Below are 21787 nucleotides of genomic sequence, written 5' to 3' on the forward strand. Positions count from 1 at the left end.
CAAACTCTAGGCAGAACATCGCCCTCTCCGTGAACATGCGGGTGATCTCCGTCACCGTCTCACTATCCTGTCTCAAATACAGAAACTCCTGAGCTAACCGTTCCCGCTCGACTCGTGGAATGTAGCGAGCGCGGAACATATCCCTGAACTGCTCCCAAGTAACAGCAGCTCTCTGATCATCAGAATACGATCTAGTCACCAACCTCCACCAGTCCTTTGCCCAAGTCCTCAGCAGGTTCAGGGCACATCTGACCTTCTGGTCAGTAGGACATGAACACGTGAAGAAGCACCCCTCCACGTCAGATAGCCACCTCATGGCTTTGATGGGGTCCCGAGTCCCATCAAAAGTAGGAGGCTTCATGTTGTCAAACTCCCAATACTTAAAATCCCGACTGGCTCCCAACCCTGCCGCCGTTACAACCGTTGTGGCTGCTGCGGCAGCCGCCTCAGTGAGGGCTGCATAGCGATCATCGAAATACTCCACCATGGCGGTCTTTATAGACCCAAACATCTCTAGTAACTGAGCCCGGAACATAGCACCAACCTCATCATGCAGGATCTCCCGGATCCTGGCATCCATCTCGTCTGGCCCCATATGGCCGATAGTCTCGGGCGCTGTCGGCGCCTCCTGTCCGCCCCTCCTGATCCTGACCCGGATCCAATCACAAATCGTCGAGTAACCACCATGCTGAAAATATTCCAGAAAGATATCATATAATCCACATAACAATCCGGGAACCAACTCCCAACAAAACCCTATGGGTTGTGACTTCCTTGCTACGCGTATGGGTCCTGTGCTTTCAGTAGTACGGGCCCATACTACCTTCCACACCTACCCATATTTGTCTCAAGTATCATCACAACTCCCTAAAACTATACGTAAGCATGGCATGTACTCAATCCTCACTCCTAGAGGAAGGCTAAATATCTCATAATTGGCGGACTCATCCCAAACAACCCATCCATGAAACTTCCACCAACCGTGCAACATTCGTGTATGCTAACCATACATAACGCTAGACCCTATAGACTTTCGAATACTTGATCCTACCCTAAGCCCTTAATCAAACAAGAACAGGAAATAAGGCTAAACCAAACATTCTCAGGCTATAAGATTTTAATTATGTATGGTTGTGATGCATACACTAAGCAACTACAGTAATGATGTCAATTTCATATACGGAAAACCCTAGGATATCAGGCATCATATAATCAGGCAATTCTATAATGCAATTCCTGAAGATCCCTAGCCTAGTACTAGCATGATGTTCTAACATATCACATAAATCAAATAATCTGTAAGGTATTTTGGGGTCTATCCGCGAGCTCCGGCTGATCGTACACTTGCATCCTCCTTTATTATTTTGAAAACATTTTAAGAAAATCGTTTTAAAATCTTGTCCTCAGTTTGAGACTGGATACACGCGAGTTTTTCCTCCAATTCACTCAAACCAAGGCTCTGATACCAACTTGTAACACTCATAAAAATCATGCCAAATTTAAACTTTTTAAAACATTTCAAAACCAATGATTATTAAAAAAACTTGTTTTCAAATTAGTATAATGTCAGAGTATCCCGGAATCAAATCATGAAAACATAAGGAGGTGTACGATCACGCCTTCACCTTCCTGCGATCATCAAAAGTACCTTAAACAATAATCGATAAATGTAAGCTCGAAGGCTTAGTGAGTTACCCCCAAAATACCAACGCCATAAAACATATCAATAACATATAAGCAAACAACAAGAATAATGATCCTTCAACCTGAATGGACCGCCTCGCAGGCCTTCAGCCTATCTGGACCGCTCTCCGAGACTTCAGCATGTCTGGACCGCCTCGCAGGGCCTACAGTCTATCCGGACCGCTCGTTGGGCCTTCGGTCTGACTAACATACCCTCCTGGGCCTGTAGTCTATCCGGACTGCCCTGGGTATGTTGGCCTTCAGCACAAAGCAGGAGCGCCTCAACCCAACCCCCAATCAAATAAACATGTGCACATAATATCATACGGTAGCATATATAACAGTCAAACCGATCTAACAGATCATCAATCATAGCAACATCGTATTACCAGGATACAGACCTAACCGATCACTAACATAGCATCATCCTACATACCATGATACTGACCTAACCACGACACTAAGAATTTCACCATCCTAACTACCAGGATGTAAATCAATAAGCATATCATGCAATAACCCGGATACAAATCCAAAAAGGGACGACATTGGTGCCTTAGACCCTGTTGATATAGTGAGGAGAACTCACCTCACAAGTAGCTCGAACTGACAAAGTCAAACTCCACCAAATGCAGCTACAAATCCAACACCTACATCCACCGATGACCCACTTCCATAAATTCTCAAATTACCAAAATACCCCCAGAAGTCAAACTGGTCAGCCCTTGGTCAAAGTCAAAGTCAACGGTCAAAGTCAATAGTCCATGTTGACCCAACTCGTCGAGTGCAAGTTGCAACTCGTCGAGTTCCTTAAGAACTCAGAAAGTCATAAAACCCTCATTGACTCGCCGATTTTCCAACCAACTCGTCGAGTCCATGCGTGTCCAGAAGTCGGGGAAAACCCTTACTGACTCGTCGAGTCCCCTTACTGTCTCACTGAGTCCATGCAGAACCCAACCACGGTAAATCTTCATCGGACTCGCCGAGTCGTCTATGCGACTCGTCGAGTTAATGCAATCCGTTTCTTATACAAACATTTTTAATCCATCCCAAAGCTCCATATTGCAGATCCAACCTCCTAGGGCATGTTTTCCACGTAAAGTTGCAAACTTTACGTGCATGCATGGTCCTAAATGCCAAAACTAGACTAAGGGAAAGGTGAAATCAAAGGGAAGGACCCAAGCTTGCCAAATCTCATAACTTTATGGCTAAAGGGACCAAGGGGAGTCCAGATCTGAAGTTGCAACTTCAGATCTTGCCCCAATACCCTAAATGACTACCAAATGTGCCAAAGATGGCCCTAAACCCACACATGAAGAGATCTAGCTAAAGATAAGCCAAGGGAACGACTTGTTACCTTCAAAATGATGTCAAGATGAAGTAAAGTCAGATCCACGAGCTCCTCTCTATTCCAAGCTCGTTATACTTCACACCTTCTTCACAAAATTCACCACAAATTACTCTTTAAGCCTCACAACACTCAAGAACAAGGTTAATAGCGATTAGGGTTTCTTCTAGCCGTCAAGGGGGTGATAAGGGACTGGAGGAAAGGACTTAAGTTCCTTTAAATAGGGTGCAAACCCTAAAAATTAGGGTTTCATTTCCCAGCTCCTACTCGTCGAGTCCAGGTCCTCCGACTCATCGAGTAGATCCAGTAATCCACGCGGGTTATCCCGCCTCTACACGACGAGTTAGGAGCAACCAACTCGTCGAGTAGGTCCATAAATATGTATATAATGCTTTAAAACTTGTACCTGGGAGTCGGGGTGTTACAGGCATCGAGGATCCTGAAGCTAAAGTCCTCATAGGATCATCAATGCCTGACCAGATCGATCAGGATCTAGTGAATTTCTTAAGAACCAGAAGCAAGACATTCGCATGGAAACACGAAGATATGACTGGTAAAGACAAGATTATTATTACTCATAAACTTAATATTGATCCTTCTTTCAGACCAATACACCAAAAGAGAAGGATGTTTTCACCCGAAAGGAATCAAATCATCCAAGAGGAAGTAGAGAAGCTCCTCAAAACAGGGATGATCAAGGAAGTAAAGTTCCCAAGATGGCTAGCCAACGTGGTTGTCGTGCAAAAGAAAAACAGCAAGTGGCGAGTGTGTGTAGATTACACGGATCTTAAAAAGGCTTGTCCTAAGGATCCTTTCCCTCTACCACATATTAACTCTATGATAGATGTGACGGCTAGCCATGAACTCTTGACCTTCATGGACGTTTCAGCAGGATTCCAACAAATCCAAATGGAACCATCAGACCAAGAAGATACTGCATTCATAACACCAACAGGTATATATTGTTACACCGCAATGCCTTTTGGTCTTAAAAATGCAGGTGCGACATATCAAAAGTTGGTGAATCGGATGTTCAAAGACAAGCTGGGGGATACCATGGAAGTTTATATTGACGACATGTTAGTGAAGTCAATGAAAGCCAAAGATCACCTTAGAGACCCTAAAGAAACGTTTGACATCCTGGACGAGTACAATATTAAGTTGAACCCACTCAAATGTCACTTTGGAATGAAGTCAGGCAAGTTCCTTGGATACATGGTAACCAAAAGAGGGATAGAAGCAAGCCCAGAACAGATAAAAGCAATCATGGAACTAAGATCCCCATCTTCAACAAAGGAAATCCAAAGGCTAACCGGAAGAGTAGCAGCACTCAACATATTCATTTCAAGATCCTCAGAAAGGTGCAACCCCTTTTACGATATCTTGAAAAAGAACAACAAATTTGAGTGGAAGGAGGAACACGAGAAAGCCTTCCAGGAACTCAAAAAATATCTAAGCTCTGCTCCACTGCTAGTGAAACCTATAGATGGAGAACCACTTATTCTCTACCTCTCGGTATCCTCAAACGCGATAAGTGTCGTTCTGGTCAAGGATCTTAACAGGGATCAACATCCTATCTACTATGTAAGTAAAAGTCTCCTGGATCCTGAGACCAGGTACTCTCACCTCGAAAAATTATTTCTTGCCTTAGTAAGTGCTTCTACCAAATTAAGACGCTACTTCGAAACACACACTATACATGTAAAAACTAACTATCCTATCAAGAATGTCATGAGAAAACCAGAAATGTCAGTAAGGATGGAAAAATGGTCGGTGAAGTTAAGCACATTTGACATCAGATACGAACCAAATCCGCCATAAAATCACAAGCATTAGTAGACTTTGTTGCTGACTTTAGTGATGATCTACAAAATGAAGTAGACATGGAAGCCAAGCAACTCCTAGAAGATGAACACCTGGGAAGATGGATGTTGTTCACAGATGGAGATTCAAATTAGAAAGGAACAAGCCTAGGGATCATACTAAAATTGCCACATGGGAACATCATACCCCACACAGTTAGTTGTGAATTCAACAGTACCAACAACGAAGCAAAATATGAAGCACTCATCGTGGGACTACAATTAGCTAAGCATCTTCGAATCAAGGATCTTAAGGTATTTGTTGATTCTTTATTACTAACCAATCACTACAATGGATCTTATGCAGTGAAAGGTGAAAAATTAGCATTATACCTAGAGATCCTAAAAAAATTAGCTTATGATTTCGAAAACTTTAGCCTAACCCAAGTTCCCAGAGAGGAAAACACAGAAGCAGATGCATTAGCCAATTTAGGTCCTCCCTTAGGATCCCACCAGATATGAAGATTCCTATAACCCACATAATAACCCCAGCCATAGAAACCCTCTCCTACAAATCAAAAGATCCTAAGCATCCGAAAAGCGTAGCAGCTATTGAAGATCCTGACCCTAGGATCCTTTCTCAAAGGGATCCTGATGAACAAGATCCTCAAAGAAGTCTGCAATCATGGACCCAACCCATTATGGAGTATCTCCAAAATGGCACAATCTCGACAGAAGAAAAAAGCGAAAGAGAATTCAGAACGAGAGTCTCGAGATTTCATGTTAATCCAAGGTAAACTTTACAAAAAATCTATGGCAGGTCCATACCTTAGATGCTTGGAAGATCCTAAAGCTGCAGAAGTCTTAAAGGATATACACGAAGGAGATTGTGGCAATCACACCGAGGGCAAATCCTTATGCTCCAAAATACTAAGAACAGGATACTACTGGCCAACCATGAAGGACTCCTTTCTACATGCTCAAAAGTGTGATGCTTCTGAAAGACACAACAACATCCTGCATCAACCGGCAGAACCTCTACATCCTATTATCTCCCCATGGCCATTCATAAAATGGGGGATGGATATAGTAGGAAAACTACTAGTAGCCCCAGGAGGAAAAGTCTACATGCTGGTGATGACTGATTACTTCTCCAAATGGATCGAGGCTGAAGCTTTCGTCCAGGTAAGAGACAAAGAGGGAGTATCATTTATTAAACGTCATATCCTGACCAGGTTCAGGATCCCGGTTGAAAACATATGCGACAATGGATCCTAATTTATTAGCAAAAGGACAAGAGACTTTTTCAGAAGCTGGGGGATAAAAATGATAATGTCCACTCCTGTTCATCCCAAAGCTAATGGTCAAGCGGAGTCCAACAACAAAATCATAGTTAACAATTTGAAGAAAAGGCTGGAAAAAAAGAAGGGAAGATGGGCATAAGTGTTGGATTAGGTGTCTAAGCCGATAACTATAATTGGTATGTACTTGACCCGATAGTAGCATGGTCCATTTTTGGTTGCCTTCACCGAAGCAATTTGATAGGATGGATATTTGAGAAAAAGGTTATTTGTGATTTATTAATATATTACAAGTATAATATATTAATTGAGAAATCACATTATTTAATTTGTATTGATCAAGAATTAATTTGGAATTAATTTAGTGATCAAAAGAGACTGATTAAATTAACGGGGAATGATTAAGTAAATCAGTGATATTTATAGTTTGGGCTAATTATCCATATTGATTAGAATGGACTAATTCTATGTGGGAGTCCATGAAGAGTTAGTCCAAAGGGCTTATCATATGGATTATTGGATTAAAGGCCCAAGGAAGCGAATTAGGGTTTACAAGTTAAACCCTAGGAATTCCACACTATAAAAGTAACCCCTAGACTCCTAAAATCGGCACTTGTGATCATAGATGAAACCCTAGCCGATTTTGGTGGTTCCTAGCCTCTCTCTCAAAGTCCTCATGCTTTTGGTGTTTGTGAACCATTTGAGGCATCACAGTTGAGGTGCTAAGCTCTTGAAAGGCCAAGTTCTACAAGCTACATAATAAGAGGTATTCATCTAACTAGTTTTTATGTTGTATATCTCCAATTGCATGCTAGCTAGCGTATATGCTTTGGATAATATGAAATTGCATGTATAATTAGAGAAAACTTAGATCCAAGGCATTAGGGTTGTATATGCACCATATGAGTGTTATAGGACCTAAAACCCATAAGTGGTATCAGAGCCATGGGTGTTTTCTCCTATATAGATGCATTGGTTAATTGTTCAAAGCTGAAAAAAATGGAAATTTGCCTTCTGCCAGGGTGAACTTGACGAGTCCACTATGGAACTCGACGAGTTCATTATGAACTCGACGAGTCCATTGCCAGACTTGACGAGTTGGACAGTCTGTTGGCAGATTTTCGGGTTTTTTGGCCAGAATTGGATTAGGATCATTACCATAAACTGTTTTATATCATAAAATCTGATTTTTCTGATATGGTAGTGATTAACCTCATCCAATTAAAAGACAGTTATCAAATTTTAAGATAATAAGTTGATTAGTTGTATTATTTGATCTGAATTGTCTTGCTTTATGAGTTAAATTAGGTCAATTTGGTAAATAATAAATTATATGACAAAATTATTAGTTAAATTTGATCTAAATGTTTCTTGAAGAGTTTCATAACTTGCCCTCAAGTTATGGAATATGAAAAGTCTCATTCATGAAACATTAACTCCTTCATTTATGGAATTCAAGAGGTTTTGAAGAGTTTCAAAAGTTGCTATCAAGTTTTGGAATTTGAAAAATCTCATTTATGAAACATTAAAATTCCAAACCTTAGTAATTTGAAAAGGTTCAAAAGTGCACCTCTTGGTTTTGTAATTTAAAATTTAATTAAATGGCCTTAATTTTGAAATCTTAAATTTAGAACCTTGATATTTTGAATAGTTCAAATTACACCCTATGGAGTTTATTAAATTAATTAAGTGTTTAATTAAAAGAGAGAATTAATAAATCCATAATAGTATGGTTTAAATTTAATTAAATTAAAAGTCTAATTTATATTTTAAACCACCTAGTATTTTAAATGTATAAAATACACCCTTATACTATATAAAATTAAAAGTCTGATATATTATATATGTATAAGTTAAAAGTCAGTCTTACCGTTAGTAGGACTCATTCACGAAGTTGGTCTATAAGGGGTGTTTAAGGAAGCGGTCTGTAAAATGACTGTCATTGGGTATACACTTTTACCCACCGCACCCTTGACCAATGGAGGGTCATTAGCCGAACGGGTTTGATAGGACATTTTAATCCTCATTAAAAGTATAATGAAATATAAAGTGACTAAACCTTTTATAAATTCTCAATCTTAGTTACTTTAGGAAAATGTGAAGTTGATGCTAACCCATGAAATTGCACATTGCACCTTATTGGTCAGTTAGTGGAGCATGTGTGGTTAACCGGCACACTAATGTGGACTAATGAAGGATGGCAATGGGTTTCTCGTAAATTATCATTGATTAATGGAGCGTGTGTGGTTAACCGACACATTGATTAGATGAATAATGACATCGAGAGTACCAAGCTATTTTGCATGGTTATTCACACCTTGTTTGTGATCCTCGGTATCCCAGTCACAAACTTAAGGGACATAATCGAGATTAAACATGTCATTGAAAAGTTCAATGAATCTCAAAAGATCTAGGAATTTCATTTAAAAAACCTAATTCGTTCACTTTCGTTTTTCATGATGGAATTGGTAAATCGTCATTTACCTACCGACAAATAATTTACAATTGGATTATGGCATCCCTCTTCCGAATTGTGAATTATTGTGTTGGGTCCTAGCCTTAATATTTCACTTGGGTGTTATAGTAAGTATTAAATCAACTAACTTGAATTTCTCCCTTATAGATGTCTAGTTCTGACAACTATGGTCTTCCCGAATCTTTTGGAAATAACTTTCCTCATGGAAATGATGTTCCATGTTTCGATCGTGAAAGTGGAAATCATTCTTCACTTCCTCCACCTCCTCCAATTATTCTCCCTGACCCACATGTTCATCGACTTGAAAAGTTCAAGATCACTCAAGCCCTATTGGCAAGCAAACATGAAGATGGAAAGTATGTATGTGCTCACATCTTGGACATGTAGCTGCATATTGACAGGTTGGGAATGTTGGGTGTCATATTCCCAAGGAAACTGGCTGTTGACTTGGTTCTTCATTCACTTCCTAAGTCATATAGTGAGTTTGTTAAAGACTACTATGTGACAGATCATGAAGTGACCCTTATCGATCTAACATATCTGCTAATTGCTGCTGAATCAGCAATGATTTGGCGCACTAGTAAAGCAGAATTGATTGGAAGATCTACTTCCCAAGTTGCCATGGACAAAAGCAATGACATGGGAAATTCAGAAATGATTCCTTCTCCTAAAGGAAAGGAATTGGCCATGGTCAAAAGTTTTGATCATAAGAGAAAAGCTAGTTCTGAGATAGCTCCATGTGCAAATGCCAAAGAGTCCACTTGTTTCTACTGCCATTTGGAGGGACATTGGAAGCGAAGCTGCCCTGCCTACCTGAGAGATCTAAGAGATGGTAGAATCAAATTGTATGATGCTACTTCAGGTAAGTTCACTATCTAACTCTATTAAGTTACTATTTATAGATTCTTAATACAAGATGTGATAAGATTGCATTTTGATGTTTTGTAGGATCAAAGAAAGGAAAGGAATCTTAAAGGAAGAGTGAGCTGAGTCTGATCATCAAGAGATGGATTTTGATCGTATGGTTCGTGTGACATTCCCATTTTCACGGCCAGAAAAGACCGATTTTGTTTATGCTTTATAAAAATCAGAGTATCTCTTTTAATAAAAATGTTGCGGAATTTGTTCCCAGAAAAAAAAACATGATAAATACATTATCAAAGCATTTCCGAAGAAATGTATTTTTATTCATTTCAAAACATTTGGGATGTCATCGTCAATACAGAAACATAAGCATAAACAAAACTCACATTCATTTACACTAGTGATCTATATCTCTTTTAAATCTCTCAGTGTAAAGTAGCTTCATATCGACACCTGTGATACAAATAAGCTTGAGTGGGTCAGGTTGGGAAACCTGGTGAGTACATAGGGTTTTCAACTCACAATAATATAATTATTATGTTTAAACATCAAACAATCAACCCAATTACCCATCCCCATTATCTTCTTTACTCTTAATGATCTACCCTAAGAATCAGCTATTTCTCGTTCATTTATTCCTAAGGATTATCCTAAGGAATAGGCACGAAATCCATCGTTGCCAGGGTTTGCTCATCAGGCACTAAATCCATAGATGTCAGGGTTATCTCGTTTATTAATAGTATCATTTCCGAGAATCCACTCGCAATACATGTCAATGGGTTTTTATCTCGTTTATCGACAATATCGTTTCCGAGAATCCACTCGCAATACATGTCAATGGGTTTTTAGAGTACAGCTGGTGAATACACAGTTCAAATAACACCTACAGGTTGCGAGTCTGCTAGTGTTCCACTGGACTGTCTAGAATAGTCCATGGTTGTCATCCATACTCTGCTAGATGACGGGGCCAACACTTGGGTAAAAGGCTTCTCTTATGGTTCACCTCTCACCCTTATCTCATGGTCCATATCACCTCTCATCATTTTGTTTTTTTGTCACACAACAACTATTTCATCTACCCATGTTTTACCTAACACATTTTGTAGATATAAAATACATATATAGTTTAAATCATTTAAAACATGTATAAAAATCTTTCACCAAGCACAGACGGCAAGTATACAGACAATATGCACACATAACATGTAATTTATATTAAATACTTCATATCTATGTGTAAGATGAAAGTAACTATGCACTCACTTGTTAAAGTGACGACTCGATATTCGAGCAGCGCTTCGCTTCTTAACAATATGATTTCCTTCGACGAAACCTAGTATCATTACCACTAGATTTTAGTCTAATATTGATTGCGACTAATTATTAGTCTTAGCATTATTATTATTATTATTATATAAGCATTTAAACAATATTTTCCAACCACTATGTACAGACAGGGGCCAGACATAAAACACCGGAGGGCAGGACCATTTTGGCATATAACACTTCTAAAATCCAACAACCCTATGCGGCCTTTTAAACCAGATTCCCCGTACCGCGATTGGTTAAAAAGATACTATAAAGACACTTATATAACTCATAATAATAGCCCAAATAATTATTATAAGGTCCTAATAACATTACTATAATTAATTAAAAGCTATATCAAAAATAGCGTACGCGTAGCTCACTTACAGCGGATTTTCTCGAAAACCGGGCTTCGCTTGGAGCAGCGTTCCCGAGCCGAAAGGCTCTTTTCTCGGGGCTTCGGGAGCCTCGGGGCTTCCTTCGGGTGGTAGGGGGTTTACCTAGGCTTTAGGGGGCTTTCGAGGCTAGAGAGAGAGTTTAGAGAGAAAGAGAAGAGGTTGGAATGGTGTGAAGAATGAGGGAACCCAACACCTCTATTTATAGGTTGCCAGGCAGCTGGACTCTCCGATTCAGTGCCATGTGTCATCATCTGATGGCTTTTCTTGGGGAGAAAGCAACGGCTGTGATCGCGCCACGTCACCCAAACTCGCACATCACCCTCCCGACTTAGAAAAATCATAACTCTCGCATACGAGCTCCGTTTTCGACGTTATTTAATCCACGTGTAGGTGGGATCATAATCAACAACGTTCGTTTAGACTTCGTCAACTAATTCTCGACCGATCTTAAATTTAACAGTAGGAGGAGATTAGACTGTTAAATGTCTGCGTAAAATTCATAACTTCTACATACGGACTCCGTTTTCGTCTGTCCTTTTATCGTTGAGTTCCTATTAATGAGATATTCAACTCTCATTTAGGTCACGTAGTCCAAAAACTACTCGAACTAAAATTCGAGTTTCGGGCCGTGCACTGCTATGCCAAATCTTAGAAAATTCATAACTTCATCATACGAAGTCAAATTTGGCCGTTCTTTTTATGTATGTTCTCGGTTTAACGTATACTACAACTTTCATTTAGATCTCTAAGGCTAAAAAGTCCTCCATCGTAAATTCACTATTTACGCCTCCCGGTGCCGTGCCGGTTTTGCCTTAAAACTTCGACGGGCCATAACTTCTTCGTTATAACTCGGATTTCGGCGTTCTTTATATGTACGGAACCATTGTAACATATACTACCACTTGGTTAAGATTATTCCTTCTAAATAATCTTCCATCAAAAACTCATTTTTGATGCTCATTGTCTCTAAATTGACTAGCCCAGATCTACGGGCGTTACAGTTCGATGATCAGATTTTGAGCTGCTACTTAAGAGTTATGATAGATTGCTTAGGAATATTTAGAAACATAATTTTCATGTGAATTTGCATTGTAAGGACAAGTTTTTCCGCAATTTTATAAATAAAGGAAATTTTGATTTTATCTTATTTTATGTTTCCTTGCAATGACATTTGTGAAAATTGTTGTTTGTATGTTTCTATTAATAGCAATGTTGAAAAAGGTTTGATTCTTAGTTATATCGATTGTGGTAGTGTCCAAATTTTCTAAGTAAGGAAAGATTCTCATCGCCTAAGTTTCAATTGGATAGAAACTTGGAATCATATCATGTGATGTATGAAAATCTTGGTACTTGGGAAAATTAGGACTAATTCTTTGTTTACATATGTATGTAAGTCAAGTGAAATATGAAAGGATCTAGTACACATTTATGTGCACTGGTCAGATCCACCACAAAGGACGATTAAGTCTATTCGTCATGATTTACTGGAAGTCCAGTAAATATGGTTATGCTTACAAGATTAAGTGTAATTCTGAATCATTGAAAAGTTTCAAAGTATACCAGAACGAATAAGAATAATCAAATTAGGCAAAAAGATAAAAGGTTTTCCAATCTGAAATGAAAGGAAAGAACTTTAGTATCGTGTTTTATGATCATCCTAATGATTATGGAACCATGTCTCAGTTGATCCTCTAAGGACACCTTAGTGCACTTGCATGACTAAGAAGAGGAATCAAGAATTGTTGAAATGGCTAAATCAAAAAGGTAAGTCATACTTCGTTCCAAAATCGAGTCTTAGAGTCACACTCCAAGTTGCACCTTGAGTGACATGTTATAAGTAAGTTTATAACACCTCATGAAATGTGGAGTTGAAATGTTTCTTATCCTTGCACATTTGAAATTAGTAGTTGAGATGTTTTGGATAAAACAAAGATCAACCAAGACTAATTATATGAAGTGTTTTTTCTTGATAAGAACCCGTACTAACTCTTAAATATTTGTTTGTCAGGAAATGTTCCTTGACGGAGAATCTTATATGTCAAGAGGTGAGTGGGAGTCTTAATGGTCCTAAATAGATTCAAGAACTAATCAATAATAAACCTATTGTTTTTCACTAGCACACGACTTGAGGTTTATAACATATCGTGTTGACATATTCTTGTTTCTGTGCCTATTCCAGTTAGTTTGACTATGCATGTGAGTTCAATGAGTTCTCATTTGAATGCATAAGGCAAAGCACCTTGATCAATGGAAAGTACATTGACTTGTATAGGTGAGCTGCTCAACAACATGGAAGCAATGGTAGGACCCTTGTGCTACTAGATGGCAGGAAATTAAGATTGAACTAGTTCAGTCTATATAAGTTTGGATTTGTCACAAACCTTGTCTTGTGATTATGGTTTTGACAAATTCACATGGATAAGAACATATATACCATTAAATTTAAGTGGTAAAGGTTTCTCTCTACTTCATGAAAATGGTTGTGAGGAAACGCTTTCACTAAGTAGATTTTAAATAGATTATAGTTGTGTTAATTGCATTCTCAAATTCGATTATGATTACGACATCCCTCTTCATAGTTCGAACTGTGAGAAATAGCAAAAAGTTTGAACATTCGAGACTTACTGCTGTAAGTTCTAAAATTGTTTAGACACACATGTGAGATTTCTAATGAAAGGTGTATAAGCTTGTGAAGTCTAAATAACAGACTTTTCGAAGCACCAAGTATCAGAAATCTAAACTTTGGAAAGAAAGTCAATAAGTATTGATTTCTAGAAGTTCAGCTGATTTCTGGGTACATGTCAAAGCTAGTGGGAGCATAAGTGTTATTCTAGTAAGAATGTAATTATTATGCTAGTGGGAGCACAATTATTACGTTAAGTGTTGCGAGTTAGCAATGCTAATTATTGAAAACAAAAGTTTGCAAAGTTGCACAGGTTGAAAAAAATTGTTTTGCTATAATTAAAGGAGAGGGACTAATACTTAATTTCAAATCTAAAAGCTTAGATTGAGATTTTAATAGAATTTAGTCATGAACATAAATGAATTTTATGGTGAAATGATTCAACATAAGGAAATTCTATATATGGAAATGTTATATCGAGAGACTGGTAAAGTATCAGGTCTTTATGTAAGACATTATAAATCGTGTCCCATATGCTTCGAGTATAGGATCGATTGCATATGCTATAATATTTGTGTGTTCTGAATTTTCCAAATGCCTAGGGCATTAAGATGGAAATGGGAACAAAACCAGATATGACTAAAGTTGTTAAAAAATTGCTAAGAACAATCCAAGGTTCGCCAAAGATTGGTTGCTTATGGACAGTTGGAAGTATGGTAATGGATGGACCGTATTGACATGATTATGAATAGATAGGACTCTATTAAGAATGGATAGTCATATGGCAAATATGGAAATATTTCCATAATGGGAGTTGGATATTGAGAATCTATGTGTAACTTAGAAACTTTCATGCAAGATGGATGTTCAAAGGAATGTACTTTGAATATGATACTTTGTATCTGTGGAATTGTCCTGTAACAATCTCCAGTGGAGTAATTTGTAATATTATTGTCCAAGTCTCTGTGACTTTAGTGCCTAGTCATTACAAAATGATCATTGCATGATAGCTCGGAATCTAACACATTCTAATAGTGGAAGAATTTGGTATTCTTACACTTATGATAAGGATTTGGAATTGTGAAATAAGCATCATTGGAAAATTTTCAATTGATCTGTTTCACAAAGAAAGGACCATAGGTAAACATAGTATGCATGCTTGGAGCATGTGATAACTATTGTTTTAATTCAAGTATTAAGTTGATTAGTCGAAACATTATACATTGAATAATGTGTAATCAATATGGTGATTAAATAATAAGTGTTTTTATTTATATTCAAAAGGTTTGAGACCATATTGGATTCGATTATTCTTGTGTTTCACTTCGCATGTTTTACTTCCCGAATAACTAGGTTATTCAAACATCCACAGTCAATCATACTTTGGAAGTAAGTAATGAGGTAAGACTGTCATGAATCCGACTGTAGATTGTCTAAGTGCTTAGACATAGCACAAGTTTGTTGTAGTGTTCATGAGTGCTCCTGAAATAGGATTTGAGTATTGTGTTAAACCCACACTCATGTGAATCACTTCATGGATTTTATCACGAGTGATTGTGAGAAGATAATATCTTATATTCTTGAAACCAAGTCATATGAGTTGTAGTTTACAAATCGGTTGCACATTGATGATATGTAAACGCACTAGTAACTTGGTGGTATAAAACGTATTGTTGTGTGTGATTCGATGAGTAAATTGAGCAAGCATATGAGTCGAAGTTTATTCGTTCCTTTTACCCTAAGAGGGATAAAAGCGATATATGTGGGCCCCTAGATGATTTAGTGATGACACCCTAAGCGCTTGGCCAAGCCTGGACTAAGTTGATGTGTTCAATGTAGTCTGTTGTCGGTCGTCATAAATTGGAAATCAGGAAACAACACATGAACACAGAGAATAATTATAATCCATGTCTCAGTTCATACGATTTCTTGTAGAATGGAGGAATATATGATCCCTTATCTAATGGACGCGTCAGAGTTCGACAGCGGCTTTTGAGAGCTACGATTGTTAGTCGGTTTTTTGAAGTCGTACTTGCAGTTATAGTTATTAGACTTATCCAAGTGGGAGACTGTTGGATTAGGTTTCTAAGCCCATAATTATAATTGGTATGTACTTGACCCGATAGTAGCATGGTCCATTTTGGGTTGCCTTCACCGAAGCAATTTGATAGGATGGATATTTGAGAAAAAGGTTATTTATGATTTATTAATATATTACAAGTATAATATATTAATTGAGAAATCATATTATTTAATTTGTATTGATCTAGAATTAATTTGGAATTAATTTACTGATCAAAAGAGACTGATTAAATTAACGGAGAATGATTAAGTAAATCAGTGATATTTATAGTTTGGGCTAATGATCCATATTGATTAGAATGGACTAATTCTATGTGGGAGTCCATGAAGAGTTAGTCCAAAGGGCTTATCATATGGATTATTGGCTTAAAGGCCCAAGCAAGTGAATTAGGGTTTACAAGTTAGACCCTAGGAATTCCACACTATAAAAGTAACCCATAGACTCCTAAAATCGGCACTTGTGATCATAGATGAAACCCTAGCCGATTTTGGTGGTTCCTAGCCTCTCTCTCAAAGTCCTCCTCATGCTTTTGGTGTTTGTGAACCATTTGAGGCATCACAGTTGAGGTGCTAAGCTCTTGAAAGGCCAAGTTCTACAAGCTACATAATAAGAGGTATTCATCTAACTAGTTTTTATGTTGTATATCTCCAATTGCATGCTAGCTAGGGTATATGCTTTGGATAATATGAAATTGCATGTATAGTTAGAGAAAACTTAGATCCAAGGCATTAGGGTTGTATATGCACCATAAGAGTGTTATATTACCTAAAATCCATCAAGAAGAACTTCCTTTCTTTTTTGTGGGCAGATAGAACCACTTCCAAAGTGGCCACAGGCCAGACTCCCTATTCTTTGGTGTTTGGGACAGAAGCAGTAATCCCTACGAAAGTAGTGATCCTGACGGCAAGGTACTTGCTGCAAGACCAAGAGAATAACGAAAGGATCCTAGCACAGGATCTTGACACTATTGACGAGCTTAGGGATCTTGCCAAAATACACATTACCGCTCATCAATAAAGAATCACCAAGGCTTACAATAGGAATATAAGGGTCAGAAGGTTTCAAATAGGAGACTTCGTATTAAGGAAAACATTCCAAAACACCAAGGATCCTAGTGCAGGAAAATTTGGCTCCCAAATGGGAATGACCATATCTTATAGATGATGAAGCAGGAAAAGGAGCATACTGGCTAGCAACACTCGAAGGAGACGTTTTGCCAAGATCCTGGAATGTTATACACCTTAAATCATACTACATGTAAGTAGGATCGAATGATCCACAACAAAACCAAGGTACACATGTTCTTTACCTTAAAACTTTTATTATTACTAATTTTCTCCTCGAATACATTACTAACTTAAGCATCGGAGGGGCGTTAGCTAGACTAACGCCCACCTCTAGCTAACGTTTTCTATGCAGAACAATGTACAGTTAAGGATCCTCAAGAGTGAAGATCCTGAAACATCAAGATCCTCACAATCAAAGATCCTAAAACATCAGGATCCTCACAATCAAAGATCCTAGAACATCTGGATCCTCAAGTTTGAACACCCTGAAACACAAGGATCTTGACATATGAAGATCTCAATACTTGGTAAACTCCATTATATTTAACAATGTAATCTCTAAACTATCATGTACACAAGCTAGAGACTGATCATCTCTCCTACGCTTAAGGGTACTTAATCCCCTCTAAGGTTTAAAGAGCTAATTACCTCTTTCATACGAACTAAGGTTTATACACCTCACTTGGACGCATGATATCTAACTGTGGGATACGGGTAAGGGGATCATTTCATGATTCAGTGGCTTGACAACCCTCTTATCTTTGAATACAAGTTGAGATACTTAAGGTTTATAACATTTTCATGTTATCCAGAAATCGGGATCCTACCCCAGTAACTACTTAAGGCTTATGACATTTTCATGTTATCAAAGATTGGGATTTTCCCCAAAAGTTACATAAGGTCTATAAAATCTTCATGTTGTCACACATTGGGAATGTTCCCCAGAGAATACGGTCGAATTGTGACATTTTCATGTTATCTATCCAATGAATTGTATCATAAGTGGGGATCCTCCCCAGAATATAACATTAACATGTTATCTATTTTGTCAAAGTCTATAATCTAAACAGGTTATCCTAAGGAGAAATTTCCCTTATGAGATCCAAGATCCTTATTTTTTAGGATCTCTGACAGTAAGGATCCTTGCCCTTAAGGATCCTCATCGACCTTCGTTGGTAAGGAACCTCACTCTCAGCAGTGAACCAACGCTCTCTCCTAAGTTGGAATTTATCCTCAGTAAAATCTAAAATTGAAAGACTCACGAAGCTTAAAGAGAAACTCGAAGACAATCAGGTTCCATCTTTCCTTAACTTTGAAGTTTTAAAATCAAGGATCCTAAACTTTCTAGGATCCTAAACCAATCGCTGACTTAAGAACTTTTGTCACTTCGGAGTCATTCGCTATTTTGATATCTTCACAGAAGTTGTAAAAGCATATTAAAAACTCTTAAGAGTTGCAACTTAATCACTAAACTTCTAAAAGAAACTTTTTAGATAACTTAACAAAGTCAGTTATTGTTATCCTGATCGGGCCATTTTGTTTTAAGAATTATTCACTTTTTTCAGGATCCTAACCATGCAAAGACCTTAGTATTGTATTATACATGAAACGTAGAAATACGAAAGAAATATCAACCATTATATTCAAAACAAAAAGGCCTACAACCTTACAAGAGACATGCGTCAAAAGATTATGCTACCCTAATCACCTAAAGGGCCTAGACCTTATCCTAGTCATCATCAACCTTATTTTCTCCCCCCCCCCCCCGGTCAGCCGCAGTACAGGATCCTGACTGGCGGTAGCAGGCTTGCCAGTTAATTTGGCCAATGCCTCGCACCGACCAACCACGTCCCAAGATCCTGCATTTTTAAGATCCTCAGCAAGACAGATCTTGGCCTCCCAAACGGCCACTGCAGCACTGACCTTTGCGTCGGAGATCACCTCCTTCATCTCGAGTACGAGCTCCTCCTCTCTCTCAGCCTTTTCCTTGACAAGCAGCTCTACCCTCCTCAGAAGATCCTCGTTGGTCGTCTTCCACATTTTCTCCTGTCCTTGAAGGGCTTGTTCAACCCTCTCCGCCCAGATCCTTAGATCAGCGGAAACATGATCAGAGACCAATGATAAAAATATAGTAAGTCGGCGAAAAACAAAATGAAAAATGGAGCGAGAATGAAATCAACACTTACAGCCTGAGAGAAAGAGACCAACTTCTGAAGCGCTTCCTCAGCTCCAAGGCTCTCCAAAGATAAACATATGAATTCAACAGTTTTCCTCTTCCGGGATCCCGGAGTTTTCACTCTCAAATCCACAGTCGACCTTTTAGGAGGAAGAGAGGACGAAATCTTCTCCTTCTTCACCACCAGCTGATCTCCTGACATAGCCGTATCAAGATCAGCAAGAGTGAAGCGAGCACTGGAGTGAGTGACCTTGGATCCTGTATACAGTAAACGATTATTAAAGATCCTCATCACAAACAGGAAAAAATTAAGGATCCTTACCCGTCGACATGAGGTCATTAGCGGAGGAGCTTTCCTGTAGGACAGCTTGATTGAATTGGAAGGATCTCTCGACTTCAGACACAGCCAAGAACTTCTCAATCTTCTCTTCAGAATCCTCAGCGATGGGAACATGTTCCTCAAATTTGAAGGTTGCAAACAAACAAACAAAATAAGAATAAGATTCCAGGATCACAAGGTAAAGCATTGAAATCCTACCCTTCTTAACCCAATCTGTGGGCAAGAGATCCCTATTGGGAACAGAGTTACGCCTCACAAAGAGGTATCTCCCTTTCCAAGCTCCATCAGTGTGCTTGGTTTTCAATATTAGAGATGATCTGAGGGTTTTGACCTTAAGAAGGAAACGAGAATTCCCAAAGGTTGTGAGATCGTATACACAGGCCAACTTATAAAGGCCTATGTCAAGACCTTTTGATTGATTTATCTGGTCGACCCAATATAGGATCCTCTAGACAATTGGCATGGCCTGGATATACGAAATCCCAGTCGCCCTAAAAAATTCGGAGACGATCCCGGGGAAAGGATATCTCAAGCCTAAGGAGAAAGGATACTCAGGAAAGCACACCCAAGTGGGAGAGACGAAATCGGACTGAATCAGAGGATCGAAGGGCCTGAAAACAGCGCTGGGAGGAAAGTCCCCATTGAGTTTCAGAGACTTGATGTCGTCATCGCCAAAAGAGCATGTCTCCTCATAAGAGAGGATCCCTTGGTCGATAAAATCATCATCGGGAAGGGCCAAGATGCTTTTACGAGAGACAACTATTTTTCGACCCATGGTAGAGCGAATAAAAGCCTGGAAGAAAAATTACCTTCTAATTGCAAGATGGCACGAGAAAAGAAAAGAAGAACGGATTAGAAAATATGAAACTAATCTCTCATATTTATACTGGGCCAGTGAATATGATTTGACTGCTAACGGCTAGTAAACTATCTGTTGGAATTTAAATCAGCTAGACGTTATGGGTTAAAACTGAAAATTACTATTCTCTCTCCTTTTACCTATTTACTTTAAGTTATTCCTTTAATATTTACAAAACTAACCCCGATATTTTCAGGAATAACTTGGGGGCAGTTGTTAGGGCCAGGATCCTTACGATATTCAGGATCCTCAGCTACATCAGGATCACGACTAATTACCGTTATTATTTTTATTAATATTTAGAACGATCCTATTTTGTCTATAACTAACACGTGTGTAGAAGCAGTCAAGGAAAGACCAATTCTCAACGAAGAATCATCTCAACTATGCTAAAGACTCGGAATACTTGGTTAAATAACGTTCATGAATCTGGTCATAGAGGATCCCGGAAATATAGGACATCTTGTTGGCTAGTTTAGACTATAAATTGACACTTCTAATATGCACACAACACACTGTTCTTTAGTCTAAGCTTACTCTACGAAATTCTCTACTCATTCTTACTAAGAACTCACTGTAATCTTCATTTTATATCAATAAAATCATCGAGGCATGTGATCATTATCACCTCCCAAGGTTTTATGTCGGAGATCCTAGCAAGGATCAAGGGCTTTCCTTGTAAACCATTGTGTCACTTTCTTTTACCATTTGCTATTACACAATCTGAACATCACAGCCTCTCATTCAATTTGGTTAATTAGTACTTGTGTAATTTTTGACCAAAACAATCTTCAAGAGATAATCAAAAGTGAGAGAACCTGCATCATAAGATGCATGTTACGGTTTTGGGGGGAGAAGAGAAGCAGCCAAAGTGAAAGCCTTTCTCACATATATATATATATATATATATATATATATATATATATATATATATATATATATATATATATATATATATATATATATATATATATATATATATATATATACTCCCTCCGTCCCAATATTATAGTCCATCTTTCCTTTTTGGTTTGTCCAAAAATAATAGTCCACTTCTAAAAATAAATAACATTTTTACCAAAATACCCTCTCATTATTACTTAACCAACTAAGCATTTAATGGAACACTAAATACAAAGTAAGAACAAATTTGTCATTTTATTGAATAAAGTTATTGGTAATTAATTCTTCCTTAATCTGTGTGTTTTTTGTCTGTGGACAATAATTTTGGGACGGAGGGAGTATATATATATATATATATATATATATATATATATATATATATATATATATATATATAGCATGCACAATACTCATGTTTTTTATTACTTTTGATTAAATAAGTCAAAAACTCATGCTTCTTAAGACAAGTCATGCTCTTATTTAAATATTCAAAAAGCCATACTCTTCTTTAAATAATCAAAAAGTCATTCTCTCATTTAAATAATCAAAAAAGTCA

This window comes from Lactuca virosa, chromosome 2, assembly GCF_052849685.1.
Source record: "Lactuca virosa cultivar CGN04683 chromosome 2, Lactuca_virosa_CGN04683_v6, whole genome shotgun sequence".
NCBI lineage: Eukaryota > Viridiplantae > Streptophyta > Magnoliopsida > Asterales > Asteraceae > Lactuca > Lactuca virosa.